General features: G+C 36.9%; 1 long non-coding RNA gene across 1 annotated transcript in view; it reads left to right on the plus strand.

Moving 5' to 3' along the window:
- The first annotated feature begins 436 nt into the window (after positions 1-436).
- The window catches only part of LOC140513571 (uncharacterized), a 32,636-nt gene continuing 5,106 nt past the window's right edge, over positions 437-27,966 (plus strand). Inside the window, exons 1-3 of the long non-coding RNA XR_011970235.1 lie at positions 437-697; positions 9,564-9,691; positions 21,238-21,324. This is a non-coding gene — a long non-coding RNA (uncharacterized lncRNA). The remainder of the gene's footprint in view (positions 698-9,563; positions 9,692-21,237; positions 21,325-27,966) is intronic.

Here is a 27,966-nt window from a genome sequence, read left to right on the forward strand (position 1 = left end):
ATAAGAAGAAGGCATGGACTTTCTTAATGGCATTCTTTTGGATAACACTTTTTTAAAGTAGTACAGGTAGAACACATGTGGCAGTGTGTTCAGCATAACACACTGCCACATAAGGAATGGGTAGAAAGTCAGCTACCAGAAGTATAGTATCAGGGGCACCAACAGTAAGCCTGAACTCTTTAATTAATTTGCGCTGAAGTCTTGGGCTTGTTTTTTTTAACCTCTTGATATTTTGGTTCGTCACCCAGGAAGGTAATGAATAACCTTGACCTCTTTCTCTGGAGCAGCATTGTGAGAGCTAGAACATTAAGGACTTTTGGATTTTCCAATGAAAAATTGAGGGTTGTGAGATTTCTCTGAAGGTCCTTAAAAGTGCTGTTGGCTTTCTGGAGTGATTTGAGTGCAACCCAGCCTGAAGGCAAAGGGATGGACTCAGTGACTGTTTAAGGTCCTTTATACTCTGGGATTTTATGAATAATGCCTAGTTGTTGACAGCCCAATACCATTAATCATGGTAAGCAAAATCATTTATACAAAGCTGGTGTTGGCCATTCCCTTGTCTTGTCCCACAACAGAATAATCAATATCAATGAATACACAACATTGCAAGTAAGGAATATTGTCACCCTCAGAAAAGAGACTCAAAGTAAAAAGTGGGAGTTTTCAGAAAAACATCTATGGAAATACTAGCAGAAAGGTCAGTGTATTTCATGAATTAACTTCAGATAAAATTTATTTATTTTTTTAAAAACTGGGGGAGGGAGGTTGTTTTTACATCACCTGTATTTCCAAAATATATCCCCCTGTCTTCTCTTCAAGAGCCCCGTCCTCTCTTTCTTTCCTTCCTTCCTTCCTTCCTTCCTTCCTTCCTTCCTTCCTTCCTTCCTTCCTTCCTTCCTTCCTTCCTTCCTTCCTTCCTTCCTTTCTTCCTTTCTTCCTTTCTTCCTTTCTTCCTTTCTTTCTCTCTCTCTCTCTTTCTTTCTTCCTTCCTTCCTTCCTTTCTCTCTCTTCCTTTCTTTCATAAAAACAACAACAACAACAACAACAACAAAAACGTTAGAGAGGAAAACAAAAGGCAGTTAAGCAAAACTGACCAGATCTGACATTACATACAAAGTTCCATACATATAGTTCCTCATCTCTGTACAGAGGGGAAAGGGTTATCCTTTGTCTCTACCTAGACTGCACACGCAGCAAAGTAGAACAGTGGATAGTGCACCAGGCCTGGAGTCAGGAAGACACAAGTCCAAGTCTGTACTCAGATACTTCTTAACTGTATGATCTTAAGCAATCCACTTAACCTCTGTCTTCCTCAGTATCCTCAAAAGGGGATAAGAATAATGCCTACTCCCCAGTGTTGTTCCAAGGATCAAGTAAGATAATACCTATAAAGTGCTTAGCACAATGATGGGCACATAGTAAGCACTATATGTTATTGTTGGGTTGATTCAGTCGTGTCTGACTGTGACCCCATTTGTTTTTTTGGGTTTTTTTTTGGCAGAGATACTAGAATGGTTTGCCATTTCCTTCTCCAGGTCATTTTACAGATAAGAAACTGAGGCAAACAAAGTTAAGTTCTCATAACTAGTACATGTCTGAAGCCAGATTTGACGCTCTATCCACTGCACCACCTAGCTAGGCATTATAAAATTGCTAACTAGTGTCATTATTTCTCAGTATAATATTGAACCATCCATTTTCTTTTATTGTTATTTCCGTTTCCATTGTTGTAGTCATTTTGGATATTGTTTTCCTGGATCTACTCACTTCACTTTGGATCATCTCACATAAGTTTTCTAATGCTTCTCAGAATTTATATTCAAAACATCCTAGATTGAGAGATGGAAGAGATTTTTAAAGTTATCAAGATCAACTCTCATTTTACTGATGGTAAATCTGAGACACAGAGTCACAGAACCAATAAGTGTCACAGATAAGATTTGAATGTAGGTCTTCTTGACTCCAAGTACAGGACTATCTACTACACCATACTTCTTCTCTAATCTCCATTTTTTATGATCCAGAAATATTACATCCTGCACATCTTCTTTGTTTAGCTGTTCCCCTATTCATGGGAATCCACTTTCTTTCCACTTCTTTGCTACCACAAAAAATTCAGCTATTAATTTTCTGGTGCATATGAGGTATTTCTTTCTATCTTTGACCTCACTGGGGTATATGCCTAGCAATGGAATCTCTGAGTCAAAGGATATGAACATTTCAATCACTTTTTAAAAACATAATTCCAAGCTGCTTTTCAGAATAATTGGACCATTTCACAGCTCCACTAACAATGTATTCATATACCCATCATTCCATGACTCCTTCAGCACTGATTATTCTTACCTTTTATCATCTTTCCCAATTTGTTGAATATAAAGTGAAATCTCCGAATTGTTTTGATTAGGAAAAGTCTTTCATGCGGTTGTTTCTAGTTTGCATTTTTTCCTCTAGAGAACTTTTGATTTATATCCTTTGACCCCTTAACAAATATAGCTTAAATGACAGATCTGTTCATTGTGAGAACCAGATGGTGTCCCCTATCATACCCTTCAAGAAGAAAAATCCTGCCACCACTAAAAGAATATTTAGAAATTCAATTCTGCATCTCAAAGAGCCAGTTTCTAACCTCATGTAGCATGGCTCCTGACCACAACTCTACTGCTATATTAACTCAGAGAGTTTGTGTGAAAAAGAGTTTAGTGAGGTTATCCACAGATTGTTGCAACAACCTCCTATCTTGTTTTCTGGGCTTCTTTCTCTCTCCCTACAATCCCTCTGAAATGCTGTTGCCAGATGAACCTTCTACAAATGCTGCTTTCATCAGGTTACTCTGCAGATGGATTTGTATGCTTTTTCCTGACAGTAAATGAAAACTCAGTAACCCACTGTGTTTCCCTGGATGCCTTAGGCAGCCAGAAGACGTGGAGCCAAATTCAGTGCCCAGTTGCAGCAAATAAGCTCATCTTTTGTGCCAACTAGCATCTATTCATCTGTTTCCTTTAAATGGATTCTATTTTATTTTATTTATCCTAGTCTTGTTTTGCATTTCTTCCTTCTCTCTTTTTTTAAATGTGTAAGCTGCCTTAAGTCTGGATGCTCTCAGCCTAGCATTAAAAACCCTTTACTATCTGACTCCCACCTCCTTTTCCAGTCTTATTTCAGGTTATTCCCTTTCACACATTATCTGTGTTAGTCCAACTGGCTTTTATGTGCTTCTCTGTACACTTCTCTGCCCTTACATAGTGTTCTGCATGTGTGAAATACACTCTCTCTTAACCTCTAAGTAGTAATATTTCTAGCTTCCTTCAACATGACTAAGATATAGCCTCCTAACGTGTGTGGTGTGTATGTGTATGTGTGTCTTTCTTAATCTTGAACTTTGTTTAATATCAATACTTTCTCTCTTGAAATTATTATTTTTTACTTTGTTAATACTCAGCCTTTACTTGTGTACAAATTGTGAGTACTTGTAAGATTGTAAGCTCTTTGAGGAAAGGGCCTGTCTTTTACCTGTTCTTGTATCTCCCATACTTAGCACAGTGCCTGACACATAGTAGGTGCTTAATGAATTTGACAGCAGTTGTTGTTCTATTTTTGTATTCCTGGTTCCTTGAGCATAATAGGTACTTTCTGTTTGTTCAAATGAATTTATTTCTGTTTAAATAGACAGAAAAGATCTTAAATAAGGAGGTGTGTACCTCTCCGATCAAAAGCCTTTCATGGCAAAGTGAACAGAGACCTGGATGAGGAATCAGAAGATTTAGGTTTGGGCCCCGGCTCTTCCAGGACAATATGTAGCACAAGGAAATGGCAAATCATTTCAGTATCTTTGCCAGGAAATCTCCAAATGGGGTTACAAAGAGTTGGATGCAACTAAAACAGCTAAGTGAGGACCAGCCACAAGAAGCTGGAATTGCACCATTAAATGTCCCACAAATTATATTAAACACATTAGGTGTCAATTACATTGTTTGGCTTTTAAGATAGTTCATAATTTGGTTGGTTCCATCTTATTTTTCAGCCTAATTTCCTCAGGATACTTCTACCAACAATATTTTCCCTCTCCTCCATTCAGGCCTGTGCTATTGATTTATAAGTTAACTTTGTTCATATGTTCACTTCTTACTATTCATCATGACTTATATCGGATATTCGCATTGCCAGGTATAGCTTTCTTTTTCTGTCTATCTAAATTTCAACATTTCTTTAAGACCTGGTTCAAGTTCTACTTCTTCTATGAGGTTTTCCCTGATTACTGTAGTATTAATTGGTCTCTCCCCCAATTAAGTAATCAAAAGGAATTTACATGTTCTGAGGGTACAAAGAGAAAATTCAAATAGTCTGTCCTTAAGAAGCTTATCAGCTAGCCAGAGGAGACAACATGTACATATATTTTGAGTTATACACATACATGACCCTCCATGACCCCATTTAGGCTTTTCTTGGCAAAGATACTAGAGTGGTTTGTTATTTCCTTCTCCCAATCATTTTACAGATTAGGAACTGAGGCAAACGGGATCAAGTGACTTGCCCAGGGTCGCACACCTAGTAAGTGTCTAAGGTCAGATTTGAACTCACAAATAAAAGTCTTCCTGACTCCAGGCCTAAGAGTCTATCCAATGGACCACCTATTACAGCTATATACAATACATCTACAAAATAGATATAGGGTAATTTTGGGAGGATGGTCAGAATTAGTAGCTAAAAGAAAGAACTTTATGTAGAAGGCAATGTTTGAGGTGAGACTTGAAAGAAAATTAGGGGATCTTAAAACAAAGGATATAAAGAAAGTCTCAGTAAAGTACTTATAGTTCATATCAAACAGTTTAGTGCCTTATTATATGTTCTGCTTCCATTAATATCTTTCTTTGATACCTCATCATGGCATGGAAGTGACTCTGGTTAATTATACCCAATTGGACCACAAGCCTGAGTATGTCTAACTGTTGTCCAAAGCTCAACTTTGCTAAGACTAGAGAGGCTTACATCTGGTAGGATGGCAACCAGGTGATGGCTATTGGGGATCACAATGACTCATGATGAATGTTTAGTGAGGCTAAAGGAGTCAAGATCTATCATTGTAGGGAACACTTATACAGGTGAAATAAATCAGAAATCCCTGTATTATCAAAGTATGCAATATTTACTGTCATGTATTGTTTATTAATTGTTTTATGGGGGCTAATTTTATTTGTCCAATCAAATGGCAAAAATCTTGAGGGCAGAGATTCCTCCCTTAAAATTCCATTTTTTCACTATGGTTAACAATGCTCATTATATGATCCTAAAATCACAGATTTAGAGTTGAAAGGGACCAGAAAGTTCCTCTGGTCAAATTCCCTCATTTTACAGGTGAGAAGATTGAGACCCATAAAGGTTAAGTAACTGTCCAAGATTACCTAAAAGAGGCATTGAGCTAAAGTCTAATCCCATTCCATCATTATAGGCACTTGATAGACTCTTTTTAATTGAGATCTAACCTAGAAATAGCATCATTGGAAATTTTTTAAGACAATAAATAAAGTTTAATTAGCATCAAATAATGAATTGATTAATTAGCATTAGCAATTGTCATGTCCTAGACTTTTAAAGCCCTTTATGCCCTGGCTTCTTCCTACCTTCTCAGTCTTCTTGTGTTGAACTCCTCTCCATAAACTCTATGATCCAGTGACAGAGAACTTCTTGTTTTTTCCTCCTATATACCACTGTCTCTTAAATCTATGCCTTTTCACTGGCTGTCCCTATTCTGGTAATACTCTCTCCACTCATTTTCAAGTCTCATCTCAAATTCTGTTTTCTACAAGAAAACAGTGGTCCCTCCCACTGCTAGAACCTCTCCCCTTAAATGGTCTTCCATTGATTCTGTATGTATCTTGTATGTAATCAATTGTTTACATGTTGAATCTCCCATTAGAATGTAAGTTCCTTGAGGGCAGGGGCTGGTTTTTTTTTTTCTCTTTTTCCTCCCAGTGTTTAGCATAGTACCTGGCACATCATAAGTACTTAATAAAAGCTTGCTGACCTACTGTTAGAATTGACAAGAACTTTAGAGATAATATGGTCCAGTCTCATATTTTATAGCTGAGGCTCTGACAGATTAAGTAACTCATTTAGTATCTATTTAATCATGGATCTGGGTCTAGGATTCAGGTCTTCTATACTCTACATCACACCATCCTGACTTGTCAGGCAAAGGTTTTATTTATGACTGATTACCAAATCACATGTACCTTCATGCTAGGATTATTGGCTTTAAAATTTTTAAAAAAATCAGGCAACTTTCTCAAAGTAAGTCTTCATCCTGGGTTGTTTTTTTTTTTTTTTTTTGTCTTATGTATTACTTGTGTGACCTTGTGCAAGTCCCTTATCTTTTCTGCACTTTAGAGTTCTCATTTGTAAGGACAGGAAGTTGCATTAGATAATCTCTAAGCAAGGGTGCTGCATCCAGCTTGAAATGGGCTCAGAGTATGTGATTGTTAAATTTTCAGTGTGATCATTTACACCTCAGAAAATGGCAGTTGCTAAAAATCATGGCTAGACTTCTTATTATGTTGATTGTTTAGACTTCAGATCACCTTAATGATTCAGATTAAACTTAAAAGTATGGTGTGCAAACATTTTTTCTAGAGAGGGAGTGGTTGTTAAACATTTACCAGCAAACCACTGTCTTTAAGGATCCTTCCAGACATAACTCTATGATCCTCAAAGCAAAGTCAGTACAACATACAGTCCATATAATGTCCTATAACTTTTCCCATGAAACATTTTTTGAAGAAACAAAAAGAAAAAAATCCACAGCAAACAGCTGTGCACATTTCATTTCCTTGCCACGTTACTTCCAATTTTCTCTTTTAAATCAGCACATGTTGACTCTGACTTTATTCTTTTTCTCAGACAATGCATATCATGTCAGGGGCCCACTGAGAAAATTTGCCATCATAGGTAGAAATACTATTAGTAAGTGATTGGCCAAGAGGGATTAAGCCTTTTCTTTGTGATTTCATCCTGTTCAGAAACTATCGATTTTGTCAGGGACCTTCCAGCTAAATAAACCTTGTCCTCTTCAAGTTAGGTAAGGTGAAATTAACAAAATTTTATCAAAATATACAAAAGAAATTTGAATGCTAGAGAAATCTTTTGAATGGATCCTCTAGTTTTCTATCCTTGGTTCCTTCAAATGTCTTAAAGGCTACATCTTTTGAAAAAGGTTTAACTCCATGTATACTAATACCCACAAGCATATATACAGATATGCATGCATACATGTGTATATATGTAACTATATACATGTATGTACATGCATGTGTATGTCATTCTTTTAAAATAAAGTTTTCAATTGTTTTCAGTTCTTTTGACTTTACCATCTAACACTAAGTGATATTTCCTGTATATATCTCTTTCTCTCCCCTGACACTGCTACCACCCTAGTGCAGGCCCTTGTTACTTCAAACCCAGGCTACTGCAGTAGACTTTTGTTTGGTCTCTTTGACTCATGTCTCTCCTCACTACAATCCATCCTCCACCTACTATCAAATTGAAGTTCCTAAGGTTCATTCAAGTTTGACCATGTCACTTCTCTCCCCGCTTACTCCCCTATTTAATAAATTCTTGTGGTTTCCTATACCTTTCAAGAAAAAAAAATCCTCTGGCATTCAAAGCCTTTGACAACTTAGTACTCTCCTACTTTTCCAGTCTTACATGTTACAGTCCCCTTCCATCATCTTCCCCCTACCCAAACATATGTACTCTGTGATCCAGTGACACTGCCCTCCTTGAGTAAACTTTGGAATCAGAAAGGCTTCATTTCAGTTCCTACCTCTGATGCATATAAAGTGATTTTAGGCAGATAACTTCTCACTCCTAATCTTAACCCTAACTCTAACTATAAAGTACAGACTATACTTATGGAGGAGTGCCTAATCTGCATTAGTAGAGGAAGTTTCTACATTCAGGAGTTCTCCATACCAATGAAATCTCTAACCTCCTCCTCTCTCCCAGAAGTTATATACATTTCACCATAGGGATTTAAAATATTTGTCCATTTATCTGTGTCTTTTTGTGGTGTGAATTGCACAATGGATTCTCTAAAATCATGGCAGTGGAGTATAAGTTCTGGTAGACCTACCACCTAGGAAGATAATGGGTGTGGGCCTGCTAGTTTCCTCACGTTTGTTGATGAGGGCCAGCCAGCCTTGACAATTATGGAGAGGCAAATCACTAGATATTTGGCCTTCAAGGGATGGCCTTTTCTGTCTTTAACAATCAATGAACACCAGATCCTAGGAGGTTTTGTGATGTGGAATACTACTTACACAATTGAATCACAAATTTCTGAAGAACAATCATTTTTTGTTTTATGACTTATTTTTGACTTTATGAGAACATATCTTCATTGCTGACCAACACTTCCAGATCCGATTTGGGGCTTTCTTGGCAAAGATATTGGAGTGGCTTGCCACTTTCTTTTCCAGTTCATTTTATAGATGAGGAAACTGAGGCAAACAAGGTTAAGTGACTTGCCCAGGGTCACATAGCTAGCATGTGTCTGAGGCCAGATTTGAACTCAGGTCTTCCTGACTCCAGGCCTGGAACTTTATGTACTGCACCACTTAGGTGCCCCGAATATCTTCACTACATTAATTCTAATGAAAATTTGGCTTTGTCTGATTAATTTGTCATTGTAGATCACTGAACCAAATAATTGCAGAGGCTAAAGGCAAAAGATATTAAAAATGAAAGAAATGATTGCTCACCTTTGTAGAGTACTTTAAGGTTTGAAAAACACTATTCTCATTATAATCCTGGGAGGTAGGTAGTATAAGTTTATTTTTGTTGTTGTTGTTTTGCTTTTTCCCCCATAGTTAAGTAAACGGGTTAGGGAGATCAAGGGATTGGTCAGTGGTCACACAGCTTAAAAGTAATTGAGCCTTGATTTAAATCCAGGGCTCCTGATCCTATAAGGCTAGTGTTCCTTCTACCATATCCCATTGTCATTTCAACTGCATTAAAATTAAAATCCCTGATTCTCTTTCCCCTCTCCCCCTACCATAGTTATTGGGAGGTTTCAGATAGAAGTAGGATTTACGATGTCAGCTCTTGAGACCATGACCTGTTTTTGGAATAGAACCCACACTTAACATGACAGTAAACAGAGGTCAAGTTGAAGTGTCCACAGTAGTCCAAAGGGAAAGCTAAAAAGCAAACCAAGATCTGTCTGAAAGTCTTAAATAGAGTGGCATGAAGTGGGATGATCAGTTTGGGAACAAGTAAGTCCTGTCTCGTATGCCAAAGAATGAAGAGTTGACTTAATCTATTGGCCCTGACATTGTTATATCCCACAAAATTTAATTAAGCAAATATTTAATGAGGACCTGCTATGTGCCAGGCAGCTCAATGTGCAGTGGGTAGAGTGCCAGAACCAGGGTCAAGAAAAGTCATCTTCCTGAGTTCAAATTCAGCCTCAAATAGTTACTAACTGTGCAAATTAACCCTGTTTGCCTCATTCCCTATCTGTCAAATGAGCTGGAGAAGGAAATGACAAATTATTCCTGTATCTGCAGAGAAAACCCCAAACTGGTCATGAGGAGTTGCACATGATGAAAAAATGACTCAACAACCAAACTATGTGACAAGCATTGTGTGAGAGATGCTACAGACCCTGTCTTCAAGGAGCTTATATTCTTTTATTGTAAGTCGGCTCTTATTTCATCTTTCAGTGCCTTCTTGATGTTGATTTTTTATGTGTACCCCAGTGAATGATTTATCAGAATAAACATAAATCTCTGTCACTCATGGATGATTCACATAATTACAATTTTGATATGTTAAATAAACAATTTCATTCTTGGCATATGTTTCTCAGTAACAAAAGTCCAGAATGAGTCAGAATATCCAACATTTAAGCACTGAAAAGCAGATTTTTCAAAAAGTGGAGTATTGGACCAGACCTTTGCTTCTAAATTCTTCAATATAAATCATACAATGCATTGTTTCTGATGGATCTTAACAGAAATTGCTATAATGCTTCCTATATTTGTTTGATAAGGTTATTCATTATTGGAAAGAGAAACAGACAGTTGTCATGGAAATGGCTCAAATTTAACTGGAATACAGTGTTGGCTTGTGTTTATATTAAAGCAGGTGAATCTGCTTTATCCCAATGCACTTAGCTGGTTTTAAAATAACTCAAGCAAAATATTGAAGGAAATAAAATGAACATTTAGCAGCGTTCTCTCCAGATGGACAAATGAATAGCAATAATTTCTTTAAAAAAAGTTCAAACTTGGAAATCTATCACACTCTCCACTTTGGATTTTCAAACATCTATTTATTTGGCATTCCTATAAGATGTAAATTTTATTCAGAATGGCTCAGTGCAATTGGACTTTAGTGCAGGTCTCATACTATAATCTAATAAAATTGACTAAGATGTGCAGAAAAGAAGATATAGCAAAGAAGACTGATTGGTAAGATTATTCCTGCAGACAAGGAGTTATCTATGCTTACCCCGGCTTTCCTTCTGGTATAACTTGATATATGTCTAATTGAAGAGACCAGTCAAATGAATGTGTCATTCAGTGTAAAGTGATGGTTGTTGGAAATCTGAAACAGAGGCAATACCTGCCCTTACCTTCCCCCAACCCCCAATAAGCTTCATGTAGACAGGTTTCATTTGAAACATATCAAATGCAATTTCTGGATAGAATTATTTTTAGGATAACATTTACCATCTGAAAACATTATATTTCTATTTTATTTATTAAATAAATTAATACAATATAGGTGGTCAGCTGTGGATAAAATGCTAGGCTTGGAGCCAGGAAGACCTGAGTTCACATCCTGCTTTTGACCTTTTGTTGCTGTATGGCTCTGGCTAAGTCACTTAACCTCTATGTTGTTTCATGAAACTCTTTAGGAATTTGCCTCAAGAGAGGAAAAGGGAAAATAAAACAAAATCAAACACTTGACATAGTAAGTCAATTTCCTTTGTCCTCTGTTTTCTCATCTGTAAAATGAGGGGGTTAGATTAAATGGATTCTGAAGTCCCTTTTGACTCTAAATCTATGATTGCGTGATTGAATCTAATAATTTTCTATTATAGAAATCTACATATGAATTATCTAAGTCACAGACAATTTAGGAATTTGCCTCTTGGTTAGGGAGTTCCTCCAAACTAATAAAATCACAAAGCCTTCTCTAATTTACACAGTAGGTCTGGGTGTTTGTGTGCAAATAGGTAGTATTGCTTCTAGCTGACAAGGTTCATGTTTTGCTGGTTAAATTTCAAGAGTGCATCAGAATTCTTAATACTAAAAAGGTTTGTTTGTTTTTTTGCGGGGGGAGGAGTAATCTGTATGTGAACAGAATTTACCAAGAATTAAAACATGTTGTCTGTAAACTCCTATGTAAGAAAAAGAAAATATGATTGCCTGTCAAACTACATAGCGTGTCTTATTACTTGAAAGTTTAAAGATCTTGTATAGTTGTTTCCTTAGCAGAATATATTCAACATTAGCAGTAGTCGTCATCTTGCTACACTTTATATGCCAGAAATCAAAACAAATCAGGTTTATGTGGATAAAATATGTGCATATTTTTGAACTGCCGAGATATACCACAAATACATATTACATATTTTACATAATCCCCACCCCTTAACAAATGTTACTCTAATATGCCAATTGCTGAGGATCAAGAAATCAGAATGTAAATGAAGAACATTCAGTACGACAGAAAAGCCCAAAACACTGCTTAAAAGTTAAAACTTCAAGGAAATTAAATACAAGGGAACTATTTTAGGTACCCCATGTATTGTAAATTATGAAAACAAATTTTATTCAATTAAAAAGTAGGCCATGTCTTTATATTCATAATCAAAAATTTGAATGATAATGTTATAAAAAAATCAGCTAAATACCTAGTTGCCTCCCTATCCATCCATAGATATTTAATAATATTCAGGTATTTTCCAGTCTTTAGGATCCTGCCTAAATTTTTCTGTCCAGGTGTTTAGATTGCTAGTGTTTACTTATTCAGGAGTCAGGTAATTGAGATTTGTGATGATCAAGGCTCGGTGTTGTGCTTCTTTGCCTCTGAGTGAAGGGAAAAGAGATGAAACACAAATTCATCACTTTTACATGTTGATTATGAACACTTTCTCTGTACAGTAAATGTAATGTTTTCTTCAGTGCTGAGTAGTTTAAAAATAATAATAATTTAGAGTGCTGATTGTCACAATTACAAATAAATACAATTTAGCCAGTAATTAAAATAGAAATGTTAACAAATGTTCTGAATTGATGCCTAATTTGCTGGTGCTGTTGATTATGTCTGTTTTGGGGCAATCTGGCTGATTGTTTAATCCTAATTTGCAGATTTCCCTGAAGACATTTTATACTTGCAAAGTAAAGTGTATTGTTTTGTTTAAAAAAATTCCACAGGGCAACTTTGTACACAGCCCACTTGTGTTTTTTAAAAATGATAGTGAACGGTATCAGAGTGCTAGTCCCAGAAGATGTGATTGTCAGTGGCAAGAGCAAATAGCTGATTTTGGCAAGGACAAAGAAGCAGTATGACTGCTTTTGCCATCAGAGTATTTAATGGAGTACATGTAGGGTGTGTGGTGTATGTTTATGATATATGTGGAGCTTGGGAGTGAGAGAAGCTAAATGTTAAGTGGTATAAAGTTCCCCTCTGTGTAAGGAAGAATTATGTATTTTGTTCATATATAATACAAGGATTAATCAATCAATAAGCATTCATTAAGCTCCAGGTACTGTGCTACGTACTGGGTATATGAAGAACAAGATGAGATTTGGAGCTGTAGTTTCAGAGGAAAAATTCAAATCAAGATTTATTGAGCAATGACTAAGCCCCAGGTACCATGCTAGGAATACAAACCCAAACAAAAGAAACAGTTCCTACATGCATGGAGCTTACATTTTAATGGGGAAAGACAATCCATTAAAAGGGTGCTTAAATGGGGTGGGAGAAGGAATAAGGTGGGGGGGGGAGAATCATGGCAAGAGAGAGTGGAGGATGGCCTGGGACTTGACTCAAAATGGAAGTTCCAGATAGAACTCACCAATAGGATAAGGGAGCTGCAGGAGTGAAATGAAGAGACAGTTGAAACATGGGTGAAATCTAGTGAATGAAGAAACTCCCTCAGCTAATACAAGTTAATATCTTTGCTGCAGCTTATTGATAATCTTAGAGAGTTTGCTAAGGCACTGTGGTTTAAATTACTTTTCCAAGGTCACATAGACACGTTTCAGAAGTGAACCCAGATCTTCTTGGATTCATGGTGGGCTTTCTGTGCAATATACCATAATACCAAGGTATCAGGTGGATGGGTGATAAAGAATACAAAAAAAAAAAAAAGGTAAAAACTAGTCCCTGTCTTTAACAAACTTGCATTCTAATGAAAGAGACAGCAAATATGTTACAAGACACATGTGGAGTAGATGAATACTAACCTTAGAGGAGAAGGCACAAAGGATATTAGAGGTAAACTCAAAATCCTTATTTTACAAGGTTAGAAACTCAGCCCTAGAAAGAAGTGACTTACTAGAGTCACCAAACAGAGAAACCTTCCAGCCCTTTTTTCGTTCTCTTTTATACTATCTTCTAAAGGTAAATGTCTCTGGCAGGGACAAAGAACAAAGCCAGCTTTGTGGAAATTTTTCTTTCTTTCCCACTGTTGCTTTCAAACCTTTTCTCAATCATCATCCTTCAAAGAAATTTCCTCTTTCAAAAACCATGTGATTCATTTTTACTGCTTTCTCTCTCTATTTGTTATTTGCATCTCCTTGGGGCCATCTCCAGTCATCCTGATCCATATTGTGCCACTGGACCCAGATGACTCCAGAAGAGAGAGTGAGGTTGGTGACTTTGCACAGCCTTGCCTCACTTAAATCCAATCCACTTAAAAGTCAAGACATCACCTTCTTGAGGCCATTGGTCCTCTTTGAGAATGAAGGACAAACAAACAAACAAAAATCTGTGGTTCTCATCTCCTAACCTCCACCTTTTTTCCACCTTTTTTCAATAATTTCAATATGTCTCCTGTTCTCTCCTGCTTTGCCAACAATCACCCTCACGCCCAACGACTTTTAATATTCATGTTACTCCTCATGTAATTTGGCAACATGGCATTAAAGTCCAATTGCACTGCATCCAACCATTTTGAATAAAATTTACATCTTATGGATATGCCAATAATCTGAATATTCACAAGTCCAAGGAGGAAGAAATCTTTCTAGATGTGATAGATTTCCAAGTTTGGGATTTCTAAAAATTAGCATTCTCCATTTGTCTTTCTGGAGAAAACACTTCTAAATATTCATTTCATTCCCCTCAGTTTTAAATTCCTCAACTCTACTACCTCCACTCTGACCAACATGTTCATATATTACATTTCTATATTTTTCAAGATGTTGATACTGTTAAAATCCTTAGCTTTCAATTTACATTCATCGACTTTAATATTCTTTCTACATGTCCTATTTTTCTCACTAAACCTTCTCTTCCCCTTTATTACCTTTGATCTCTTATACTTTTTTTTGGTATTCTCCCAAACTGGTTTCACTTTGCTCCATATCCAACCATAAGCCTATTATTTGCCATTTTAATATTTCACTCGCTACTAGTATACAAGTACTTGCTTTCCTGACTTTGCATCAGACCTGTAATTATCATGCCCAGGTAATCTTGGTTAGCTGATTTTTTTCTCTGCCTGCGGTAGGGCCTCAGTCATGAAATTTGTATAGTAGTTCATTTCATCTGCCCCAGCTCCCCTCTTTAACTCCTTAGCTCATTCTCTGTAATACTTGTTTCAAATGTCATTCTTTTTCTTATCCATGCAGTGGTATGAATTGTCTATCTTGCTAGGAGAAATGCCACCTAATGAACTCCCATAGCTCCCTTCTTCCATTTAGTAAATCCTCTCAACCTTATGATCCTTTCTCTTCTCCTTCCTTCAAGTTAGAGAAGAGCTTTCTATACTTCATTAATACTAACCCTGCTACCTATGTCTTTGAGCTCATTCCATCCCTACTTTCCTCCTTCAGATCCTTGCTCCAGCACTTTATCCTCTCTTTCATACATTTTCAATCTTTTCCTTGCCTTTATCCCCTTTCCATCTGCTTGCAAATATGGTTAAGGAACTTTGGGCCTGAGCCTTTGCCCCTTAAATCTCCAGAATTCATGCCACTAGTCCTGAGGGAAGTTAATCCAATCATATTAGGAGTTGAATGGTAACTGAGTGCCAACTAGCTCATTCAGTCCTTTATATTTATTAATGGCCTTATTAGACTATAAGTTTTCCTGAGCTTACAAGGACTGCCTCTCTTTTTAGATTTAGATTTTAGGTTAGATTTTTAGATTTAGATTTTTAGATATGGTGCAAAGTGAGTGCTTTTTGCATTCATTTGTTCATTCATGCATGTCTCCCCAAATCTAGTATGTAACTTCTATCCTGTATCTCACCTCTTCCTCATTGTGAAACTTCAGAAAATTGCTTAAACTTAGTAATTCTGCTTTTTCATCATTCACTCTGTCCTTAGCCCCTTGCAAACAGGCTTCCAAAGTCAGAACTTAAATAAAACTACTCTGTCACTAATTACCTCCCATTCCCCCAATCCAGTCCTCATTCTCCATGACTTCTCTTAAGCTTTTGCTGTTGCTGACCATCCTCTACTAAATACTCTTTATACCCCTTACTTCCAGGGAAACTAGAATCTCCTCAGTTCTCTTCACTCTTTAAATGTTTCTTTTCTCCTTCAAACAGTTCTAGAATTCATCTCACCAGGCTAGATCAGTGGTTCCCAAAGTTTTGTATGTGTGGCTCCTTTTAAAATGTCAATACATTTCACTGACCCCCCACAGAATAACTATATTTATGTTGCCTATTTTGCTGAATATATGACTCGCAGTTAAAAAGACAACCTACAGAGCTCAACCATTAGTATTTCTATCTTGGACAGACATTGAAAATGGATAATGAGCTGGACACAGAATTGAACAGGAGGAGGAAAGTGGATTAGGCTATCTCTGGTAAACTCAAAAGTTCTTTTAATGACTCTGAACTTCTCCCTGAAGCAAAGACCCATCTTTTGAAAATCAACATTTTCCCCCACTGCTATTGTCTGGCTTTGAGTCATGGAACACTAAAGAGATAAAGTTGAGGGTTTGTCCAGACGGCAATGGGGTGGCACATGGTATATGTGAGGGAATGCTGCATATTACAAAGAACGAATTATGCAGGAAAATGTTATAGAAGATTTCAGTTAGTCGTTAAACATTTCTTAAGTACCTGCTATCTGACAGGCATTGTGTTGAGTATTGGAAATACAAAGAAAGGTAAAAGACAGTCCCTGCTCTCAGAGAACTCAGAGTCTAGGTGGTAGACAGTATGCAAACTACTATGCACAAACAAGTCGCATGTAGGATAAATTGGAAATACACAACAGAGGAAAAGAGTGAGAAATATGAGGGATTGGAGAAGGCTTCTGTAGAAGGTGAGATTTTATCTGGGACTTGTAGGAGGTCAGGGGAAACATAGAAATGTACTGAGAAGGGTCATGCGGTCATTCCTGTGTTTTAGGAAGATAAATTTGGCAGCTGAGTGGAGGATGGATTGAACTAGGGAGAGACTTCAGGCAGTCAGACAAACCAGAACGACATTTAGTAATTCAGTAATGAGGTGAAAACAGCTGAACCAGAGAGGTGCAATGTCAGAGCAGAGAAGGAGATATATGTAAGACATATCTTTTAAACCTTAATTCTAAGGCCAAATCTTTTACAGGATTCCTGATGTTCTCAGTCAGTAAGACCTTTTACTCTGAGAGCTCATATAACATTTTTGTTTCATAACTCTCTGGTAAACTTATCTTGGAATATGAGACATTTTAGCTCTTTTATTGGCCTTATCCCACTGTAATGACAGAGGCAGTGTCTTATCTAAACTTTGATTCTCCCTCAGTGCCTATGTAGCACCCTTCTAAGGCTAGTCCCCAAATGACACCTTCTTTTCTTAGGGTTCTAGGGGTAACCTTGAAGAGCTGGGATTGATTTTTGGTACAGGTGTTCATGAGCCCTTAACTTATCTACTTCCCATTGATTACCAGCCAGGCAGACCTAAGAATCTGATAAGAAAGAGGTTATTTTTTGAGAAAGTATAGCAAAAAGAACTGGTACATAGACACACCTCAAATCCCCCAAACAAAAGTCTGTGACATATTCTCTTCTTGCAAATTCAAAATTCTTGAAGACAGTGGGTTTAAAGTAAGGGATCCCATGTGGTCAAAGGGTAACTCACAGCTCCTGGTTTCTGGAAATGATTTTTTTTTCCTTTTGCGGAATTCCTAGGAAGTTCCTCTCTGGTGTGGATAGCTCTCTGCTGGGATCTGAGGGTCAGTGACTATAGAATACTGAAGTTATCTTTCCTTTGTGTGTCTATTTTATCTTTGATTCTTCCTGAGATAATGCCATTAGTCATTTCTGTTCCAAAGACATCAATATCCATACTGATGGGAAATTAAAATCTTCTGATCTCTTGGCATTCTCAAAGCAATTCCCTGGTTAAGGAGAAGGGATGGAGATGGGGGGAGGAGATAGAGACTCTTTGCTCAATCTCCCCAAATAAAGTTATGCCTTTAAAGGGCATGACTGATTCTCTTAACCATCCCAAAGGCATTTCCATTCTACCTAGTTTATACCTTTAATTGATTGTTTCCATAATTCAAAGATGTGTTTTTACATAAAAAAATGTATCAGGACATAGATATATTGTCAATTTCATTCATTGCAATTAAAGGGTTTGGGGCACAACTTTTATACCTACAGAAGTGCTCTGCACACAGTAAGTACTCAAACACACCAAAGACATTCAAGTCTCTTGAGTCCCAGTCCTCTTTTTATGATATATTTTAAATGAGTTTAATGAAATGAGAAAGAACTATTCCCTATTATCACCTTTTATTAGCAAAGTACGTGTCATTTGAATCACTAATTTTTTTTGACTGAGACACTTTGCTTATTTTTAGTGTAGATTGAATTTATGCTAGAAATAGCTTGTTTTTGTTTGGTTTGGCTTTGAGGACTTTTCCCTGTTCAGTTTATAAACTTTTGCTAATCTGTTGCTCAGATTTTATTTTTATTAAAGGAAACATTTGATAACTTTGATAAGAAGCTAATATAGCCTAGGATTTGTAAAAATTTGTCCCCTTGGGGCTAAATTGAATCCAACCTATCCTTACTGCAAAACTTTCTGTAGACTTTCAAGCTACTTGCACCTCCTTACAAAGGTTCTCAATTTATATCTTCATCTCAGTGCTTGGACCCTCAATATACACAATGATATTCCTTTGAACAACTCAGTTTTACATTTTATCAATCCCTTTAATTGTCTTCACCCATATCTTCATATGAAGTAAATTCAGCCAAAAACAGAGGTGATCACAATTTAGATCTCACCATCATTTGCAATTGTGACACTTCCATTATCTTGAACTATGAAATTCCCTTACCTGATTAGACTTTTATGTCCTTCTGTCTTTCCTTTTACCTCATTTCTCATCATCATGACCTCTCCATCTTTCCTTGTTATTCCAGTGCACCACCACTTCTCTGCCCTCATTTTCCTCTCTTCAATGATCTTGACCCTTGTTGGTCAATCCAATCTCCATTGTCCCCTCTGTCCTATTTTCACATCCTACCCTTTTACCCATTTCTCTTCTTTCCTTGGCAATCCTCAGCAAAATATCATTTCCACACTCAGCTTCTGTATACCTACTTCTGTACTGTTGGATATCTCTAGAGGAAGTCATGCAACCACATCGAACTGGATCCATTAAAAGTTATTTAATCTCACTCAGGTCTATACTGCTGTTATCTCCCCTTGATTAATTCTATATTACATTCCTCTTAGAAGCTATCCCCAACCTTTACTTGTCTTATGAAGCACTCAGCTCTATCCCTATTCCTCTCCTATCCTGGCCTACCCCAATTACAGCATATCATTATCGACAGATGGATAAATCAGAATCATTTACTGTAATATCTCTCATATTTGCCATCTCATACTTCAGTATCCTTTTATATTGTTATTCTTTTAGGCAGCTGTAATGCCAATGTGATGCCCATAGCAGCTGCTATGAATATGCAAGTGTATTTCCAGGGTAAATTCATGAAATATAAAGTTTCTTCCTCAAAGACAAAATCAAGACATTTATTCAAGCACTAGAAAGCCAAATTCATCATAATAACAGAAATCTATACACATTATCAATGCAGGAGGAACCGCCATCTCTGAGCCTTCCCTTTTATGTCTCCCTACAAACAAGGTCCCCTAGGCAAAATTCCACCCTCTCTTACTTACTCTAGCTGCTCTGCCTCAGCTCTGCCTTACTCTTTCCCAACACTGCTTCTCTCTCTCAGCTTTGCCCTTTCTGCCTCACCCATTCTGCAAGCTCCTCCCATCATCAGCTCCATGTGACTCAGGCTTTGATTGGGCCAAAGCTCTAAGCAGGTCATATGGGCCTATTAAGGTTCGGGGAAGATCTTCAAATTCCCTTACCATTACAGTGGTCCTTATTGCCAACATCAACTGTTGTATTCTTGCTCTCCATTACATGCACTCATATCCTCTAGCATCCATAGTTCCTCTACCATTTTAAATCTCATTGACTAAATGATCTTTCCACAGTGCTTATATACATGTTTAAAACTACGTCATCATGAGAACACCATCACTTGACCTGGCCATTCTCTCAAACCACTCGCCTACATCTCTCTTTCTTTTAGCTGCCAAACTCCTAGAATGAGTTGTCTACATTCAAAGCATCTACTTCATCATCTCTCACTCACTTCTAAACTCCTTGCAACATGGTTTGTCTCTAGCAAAACTACTCTCTCCAAAATGACCAACAATCTCTTGACTGCTAAATCAGATATCTTTTTCTTGATCATTACCTCCTTCACCTCTATGAAATTTTTAACACTGTTGACCACTTTCTCATCATGATATTCTCTTCTCATGTTTCTTCCATAACATTGCTCATTTCTTTTTCTTCTAGTCTTTGTTGGATCACCATTATGGTTTTGTTTTTTTTTGTAATATTTCTCTATCCTTCTCTGACCCTATAAGCAGAGTGGTTAGTGATCCTCTTCTTTCTCTAGTTTCTTTTCCTCAAAGACCTTATTTATGGTCATTGCTTCAAATATCATTTCTATGCACATATGCATATATGCTGATGAACCTAAAACATAGATATTCAGCTCCAGTTTTTCTCTTGAAATCCAGGCTCACATTATCAACCGTCTACTGACATTTCCTCTTGGATATCATGTAGGCAACTCAAAATCAACTCAAAATAGAACTGATGATTTTCTCCTCACTACCCTAAAGTCATCACTCTTATAAACTTCTCTAACTTTTGTAGCAGCAAGCACCTTGATGTATCCAGGCTGGCCTGTGAGCACATGTTCCTAGATCTGCTTTTCTAAAAGGAAAGCAACTTTTGAGGGATTAACAATCTTCTTTAATCACATATATTAACAGAGAAAATAGAAGCAGGGAAATGAAGACTAACAGACATGGTTTCTGTCTGACAATAAACAATACATACATCACAGATCAACAGACAGATTCATTATATACATACATAGTTACCAGAGGGAGAAAAACACCAACTTCTGGGTTTTCAAAGTGGGGTGGGGGTTGGGGAGAAGTGGAGGCTCCTTTATAGCTACCCAGGGTCTGATCTGGTATGTGAAGCTTCTTCCAAAAAGCAAACCCCCAAGTAAAACCTCACCTCAGTGTATATATACATTTTTCAGAGCCTGAGGACATCACTATCCTCATTAGCAAAAGGTGTAGGTCTTTCTACACTACAAGCCTCCCCTAATCAAACTTTTCTTAATGGGCTCCACCTGAGACCTATTAATGGGCAGGGAAGACCTTTAACTCTAATTAACATTTCAGTCTTCCAGTTTCTTAGTTAGATCCTTGGACTTAAAGCTAAGAAAGTGTGAGTTTTAATCATTCCTCTGATCCTTATTGACTGTGTCACCCTACACAAGTTATTTAATCTCTTTGGACATTGATTTCCTCATCTGTAAAATGGAGATAATACCTACCTTACAGGAAGATGATGAGCATTAAATGTGATAATATATGTAAGTGCCTTCTAAACCTTAAATTCTGCATAACAATAGTGTCATTATCATTTCCAGTATTACCTCTGACTCCTGAGCAGCAGCGTATTGAGGCTGGTCCTGGCCTTTCCTTGCTGAATTGTAAAGCGATGGATGTTTTCTAAGGTAGGACTACATAGAGTATTCAGTGATTTCCCCAATTTGGCTGATGCCATATTGAAATTAAAATTCCCAATATATGGTCCAAGGACACTCTTCCCTTGCTGGTTGGGGTATATTGGTACAGGAAGATTCTGCTGCAGTAGCTTTGCATCACTTGAACTATCATGAAAGCTTCCAGACTGTTCTTGCCTCTCCAGTTTATTCTTCATGCCACTGCCAGAGCAACTTTCCCTAATTCATCTTACTCCTTCGCCCTTTATGCCTTCTCATCACCTACCATATAAATACAAAGTCTTTAATTTATATGAAACTCTAAGCAATACAGTTTCACTCTACTTTTTGAGTGTTAGCGTGTGCCGTAATTTACTAAAAAGAAGGAGGCAGGCTGCATTCTGTAGCAGAGCAGATGGTAAGATAGATGGTGATATCTCAATTATATTTTCACTATGTTTAAGATTAATAGAAAGCATCCTTATACTTACAAATTCTCTTAACTCCATTTCAGCAGATTGACAATATAATTTATCCTATTAACTACAATATTATTATTAGTTATATCACCTAAACTAAAATGTGAATGAATTTTATGATTGAAATATTTTATTTGTGTTTTTCTAGTTTTTATAATCAGACTAAAGACATTTGATGGGGAATATTGGAAGGTTTGGTAGGTATCATATGTATCCACTAGAGAATACTTCATTATAATGTCTTGGGACACCGTAGAGGTTAGTCATCTGTTTGGGGGCACAGCAGTTGGGTAATGGATAAGAACCACCTATCTTCTGCTTGGAGAAAGCACTCTTGTTGCTCTGTGGCCAAAAGAATGCTTTGGAAGAAGCCACCCAGGGACTCATTGCCAATTTCTATGCTGTAAGTTAATAAAGTTACAGCCTGATGGTCTTTTTTACTAAAGTACCCTTCTGGGGCTCTATTGTCCAAAGGGTGTTCACTATTAGTAATGTCATATCCAATTCCCTTTTGCTATTTTGCTTTTCTGTCCTATTTTGTTGATAAATAGATAATGACAATAGGGGTTATTAGCCATTCATTGTTCCCAGTGCACCCCATTGTCGTCAAAACACCGTGCTTGGAAGCTAGCCATTTTCATTTCTGCCCTGCTTATTAACTGGAGGGAGACAGAGAGAGAGAGAGAGAGAGAGAGAGAGAGAGAGAGAGAGAGAGAGAGAGAGAGAGAGAGAGAGAGAGACACAGAGAGACACAGAGAGAGAGACAGAGAGACAGAGACAGAGAGACAGAGAGGGAGAGAGAGACACAGAGAGAGAGAGACAGAGAGACAGAGACAGAGACAGAGACAGAGACAGAGAGACAGAGAGAGGGAGCACTTCACAAGTAGAAAAAAAATTGAGAGGCTTATTTATTTTTGCCCTCCTTTTCTTTGGCAGTGTTTTGATGGAGAATGTATATTTAGATTCCATAAAGAAAGAAGACAGGTTTTTAGCAATTTATCTGATTAACTGATTTGTGGAATTTTTTGGTATGTTTTCACAATTGTTTTAAAAGTTTATAATCTTTTGCAAATTGTGGAAAATATGTGAGTTGCTTATTGGGTTTGAGGACATTTATGTTTTGGTTCCTCTTTTAGAGTATAAGTTGCAGACGAGTTCCTATTCTATGCACTAGGGAGACATTTGTTCCATTAGAAGATCTCGTTATCAATGAAATGGCATCATCTAGTCCATACCTCTTCCATCCCTATATTATTTTTACTTTTAACTCTTCACAGATTTGCTTAATTTATGCAGTTGTGGTTATTGAAAATTGGTAAGGGAAATGACAGAAAAGAGACACTTTTGGTACACATGTAACTCACACATATTCACTTCTAAAAATTATTGAATAACACGGAACATTTTGTTGCAGTAAATTGACCATATGGTTATACTACATGACAAGGTGTTTGCCTTTTTCTAAGCTGTGTGATGCAACAAAAAGAGACTTTATTTGAAGCAAGGGGATCTGGTTTTAATCTGTACAATCTTAGGCAAATAAATGTTTAGGTTTAGTTTTCTCATCTCTATTTCTTTTTTTTTTTTTCTGATTGGGGAAATGCTTCATAGTCTGATTATTATCTCTAGCTTGTGAGGGCATAATTTCTTTGAGCCTCAGTGCTTATCTGAGAAGTTCCCTCAGAAGAGAATGCATTTTACTGTAAGAATCCTGCCCAAGGTAACTGGCTGCATGTTATAAAAGTTTGTCAGTGCTTTGACTGTCTAGGAATAGCAGAGAAAAGGCTTTTCCCAACAGATCTGTGAGGACCAGAAGTGGACTTCATAGCAGAAAAACAAACCAAAACAAAACAAACATCTTGGTCCAGCTGGAGATGCATGGTGTAGACTATTCTCTAAAAAGACCTAAGCATGTCTTCTGGGGTCATGAGTTGCTCATTCTTGTGTCTCTCCACTAGGATTCTGGTTTGAATATGTACCAGAGACACTGTATTTGTGGGAGAGTGTGACCCAGGTTATGGAAGGACAGTCATATTTTGATTCTGATTCTGTGATTATATAATAAACTAGGAAGGTGGAATGTGAAGAGGGGCAGGATGGAGCAATATGATTGGTACTTTGGTGGGCATCCATGAAAAGAGGGTTTTCCAGGAAACTCCTGCCCTCCCCCTGGAATAACTGGAGGCAACATTACATAGTGGAAAGGACCCTGGATTTGTAAGGAGGGATGCATAGTTTCAAGACGTAGTTCAGATACTTGTTGGCTAAATGACTGGGCAAGTTACTCAATCTCTCAGCCCTAGGTTTTTCAGCTGTAAAATAAGGAGGTTGGACCAGATGGTATCTGAGGTCCTATCCATCTCTAGAGCTCTTTATCCTCATGATTATTCCTGATTTTGCATTCTTTGAATGAAGGCTATCATTACTTTTTTGCCTCCTAATGAGTAAATATTATGATTATTCTTGCTTTTTATTGTAAGTGTTTCATGTTTAAGTCAATAGTGTCATTATTTCTAATTTTGTGCAAAAGGGAAACCTATTAGCAGAGGATCAGGAACATAAGTACCTCCAACCCCCACTTCCCCACCACAGTTACTGCTATGACTCTATGAGACAGTAATACACTGTATCAGCGTAGCATACCCCTCCTCTAGAAAACCCATAAATGTCAATATAAATGTAGGTTTGATGAGTGTGAGAGTGGGGGTTAGGAAAGAGGTGCAATCCATCCTTAACTTTTGGGGAGGTACCATTCCTAGACAATGGCATGAAAGCTAAAAGTATGAATGTTGATACAATAAACCTATGGGAAATAAGAGACTGGGTTCCTGCCACCATCAAAAAGTATAATCTTATGTAGAGATTGTTGGAAATATACTTTTCTGCATACAATTCTTTATAACAAAATATTCACTGATAATATGCATTTTTCCTAGAAAAATAACCATGAAATGCAGTACACAAAATAAAATTGGTAACACACAAAATACTTTTTCTCACTACTAGTTCCCTAGAATGTTGTGACTTGTGCTGACATCTCAATTAAAAAGCAAAACAGAACACTGGTTTCAGACAATATTCATTTTTCATAATACATGAAATCTATGGTACCATAAATATTTAAAATTCTTAAAACTAAAACATCTTTTTAACCTGAATATTACCTTCTATTGTGTTAGATGGAGATGTGAAGTCATTGTACTCTATACAATCCTACTATAAACCTCTCTACCTTGGCCACCCTCTGAGAATCAGTGGAGAGGTTCCTGGGACTTCAGTAATTGTTGTAGGAGGACACTAAGGTGAAGTCTCAACATTGCCTCAGAGCCCATAAGACTTGCATTAAGATTTTGGGGGCATAATTGCAACACAAAACTTGAATTTTAAAGGCAGACAATGAAAATATGCCATAAATGTGTTGGGAACTCTTTGCAAGGGTAGGGTGAAGAAGTGAAGTACACCACTCCCTGTTCTTCCTCTCAGTTCTTCTACGCCATCATGTGGCTGGCCCCTTGTATGCCTCCTCCTGTTCTTGCTTCTCTGTCTTTGTTCCCCACGTGCCCTTGAACTATGTACCAGCCTCCTCCCTCCTGCTTCTCCTTCTTCCCAAAGTCCACAAGCAAATTCACATTTTATAAAAATTGCTTTGATTAAACTTCTGCAAAAATGGTTCACTTATGTAAAGTGAGAACTGTCTGTATTCAAACCCAGTGTCCCTTTTAGAATTTCCCATTTTAGAGGGATTGAGATTATAATGAAGTCAACAAAAATCTCAATTAAAATATAATTCAATTCCACTTAAATATAAACCTTTTGAAAAAGGCTCAGCATCAGGTTGGTTGCAATGATGAATTTTCCAGCCACAACAAAGGTTAAAAGACCATCAAATAAGTCAAATAGATAATGATCTGTGTTGATGCAGGGAGCACAAAGCCTCAAGGAATTAAAGAAAATATGAATTGTGATCAAAATATAATGCACATTTGGAGATGGTCCCAGTCAACTTCCTGTCTTCCTCATTCAATATAAACTCTTCGTTCTGTACCCTTTCTCAGAATCCCGGAATTCTGAGAGTTGATAGGGATCTCAGCAGTCATTTAATCTAACCAATACATGAAGGAATTCCCACATAAAATATCTGTTGTTTGGCCACCACTTGAAGACCTCAAAGAAGAGGGAGCCCAGCTCCTCTAGAGGAAGTCTATTCCATGTTTGGACAACTTTAATTATTAGGCAGCTTTTACTGACATTGAGAATAAACCAGCCTTGTAATGTCCACCCATTGATCCTGGTTCTTCTTTCTAATAAATAAATACTTACATACCTACATATATACATTCATATATAAATGAATGAATGAACAAATGAATGAATGAACAAATGAATGAAGTATATATAAAATAAATATTGTTCAAATAAAACAAATCTAAACTCTCCTAAGTCTTTCAATACTTATGGATAATCATCCTGTCCTTCCAAGTCTTTTCTTCAAACTATACATGTCCCATTCCTTCAACTAATTTTCATATGTAAAAAATTCAAGACCCTTCATTCTTCTGGTTGCCCTCCTCTATGGATTCTCCTGCGTATCAATCTCCTTCTTAAACCATGGTGCTCAGAACTGAAAGTAATAGTCTATGTGAGCTCTGATAGGGATAGAGTTCAGTAGGAATATCTCCTCCTTATTTCTGGAAGCAATACTCCTCTTATTGTAGACTAAAATAGTATTCACTTTTTGGACTGCTACACTGTACAACTGACACATCTTGAGCTTAAAGTCCACTAAACCCCCTAGATTGTATTCAGAACAAAAGCTGTCTATCCATGCCACACCATATCTTATTTGTGGAGTTGTTTTCTTTTTTTCTTTTCTTTTCTTTTTTGCATTACTAGATATTAGCAACAAAATATAGCTGGAAGAGATAGAGAAATTTCATTTAAAATAACTGCAGACAATATAAAATACCAGGAGTCTACTTGCCAAGACCCACACAAGAACTATATGAGCACAATTACAAAATAATCTTCACACAAGTAAAGACAGATCTATATAGTTGGAGAAATATTAATTGCTCATAGGTAGGCTGAGCCAATATAATATAAATGACAATTTTGTCTCATTTTTTGTTTTTTATATTCTTGACCTTTTATTTCTCCAGATGACTGTAATTTTTTCTAGTTCTATTAAGTAATTCTTTAGTAGTTTTGTATAAGTAAATTATAAGCTAAAGAAAAGAGTTCATTTGGAGTTGATTTCTTGTCTACAAGTACAAGACTCTACATTTACTTCTAACACAGTTCATCTTGTTAAATTCAGGAAGCTTTATATGTTAGCTATGCCTCTTAGCTCTGTCACTTGCAAATATGAGAAACATAATAAATATGTTGATAGACTTGGTGTTATAAAGACGTTGGTTCAAATCCCACTTTAGAAATCTAGTATCTGTATCTATTAACCTGTAATAAGTCCCCCTACCTCTTTTTACTTTACTTGAATGGGCTGAATTCAATATCCTTTAAGGTTCTTTTCAACTTTAAAGCTATAAAAAAGGTATAGGTAAGTATATATATATATATTTCATAAGTATGTGTCAAAATATGGCTGACCTATAGCTAGGTCAATTGATTCTTTGTTTTAATTTCTAAAACATTATCTCCATTTGAATTTATTCATATCCTAAAATGGATAGCCATGTATGGATAACATTTATGTGAGGGAAAGATGCCAGTGACAAGTTTTACCTTTATTATAGAGTTATCTTGGACTATCTCTACTCTTCAAACATATATAAGTATTGTATAGAGAAGATGATAGAAAATTCCTTGCAACTCCTCCCTGACTTAGTACATCATTGGATCACAGAAATAGTGCAGAAATAGAGCTTTAGTTGAGGGATCCCCAATATATTCCCTGCAATTGAAGTTGAATATTTTCCCTTATATCTTTTGCAATGAAGCTATCTTGTTTTATAGCAGAGGTATGAAATTAATAGCTGAACATTGGCAAATATCCAAAAAGAAACTAGTGTTAATTTAGAAGGCTGAATTACCAGGTAGGTTGGGTGGTGCAATGAAGCTTTGCCTGAAGATTCCAGGACTCCACTGTAGTCACAAGAGAGAAGGAACCATCCCTCCCTCCCTTCCTAACCACCATCAACACCAACTGCTGACCAAT

This window comes from Notamacropus eugenii, chromosome 7 (genome assembly GCF_028372415.1).
Source record: "Notamacropus eugenii isolate mMacEug1 chromosome 7, mMacEug1.pri_v2, whole genome shotgun sequence".
Classification (NCBI taxonomy): Eukaryota; Metazoa; Chordata; class Mammalia; order Diprotodontia; family Macropodidae; genus Notamacropus; species Notamacropus eugenii.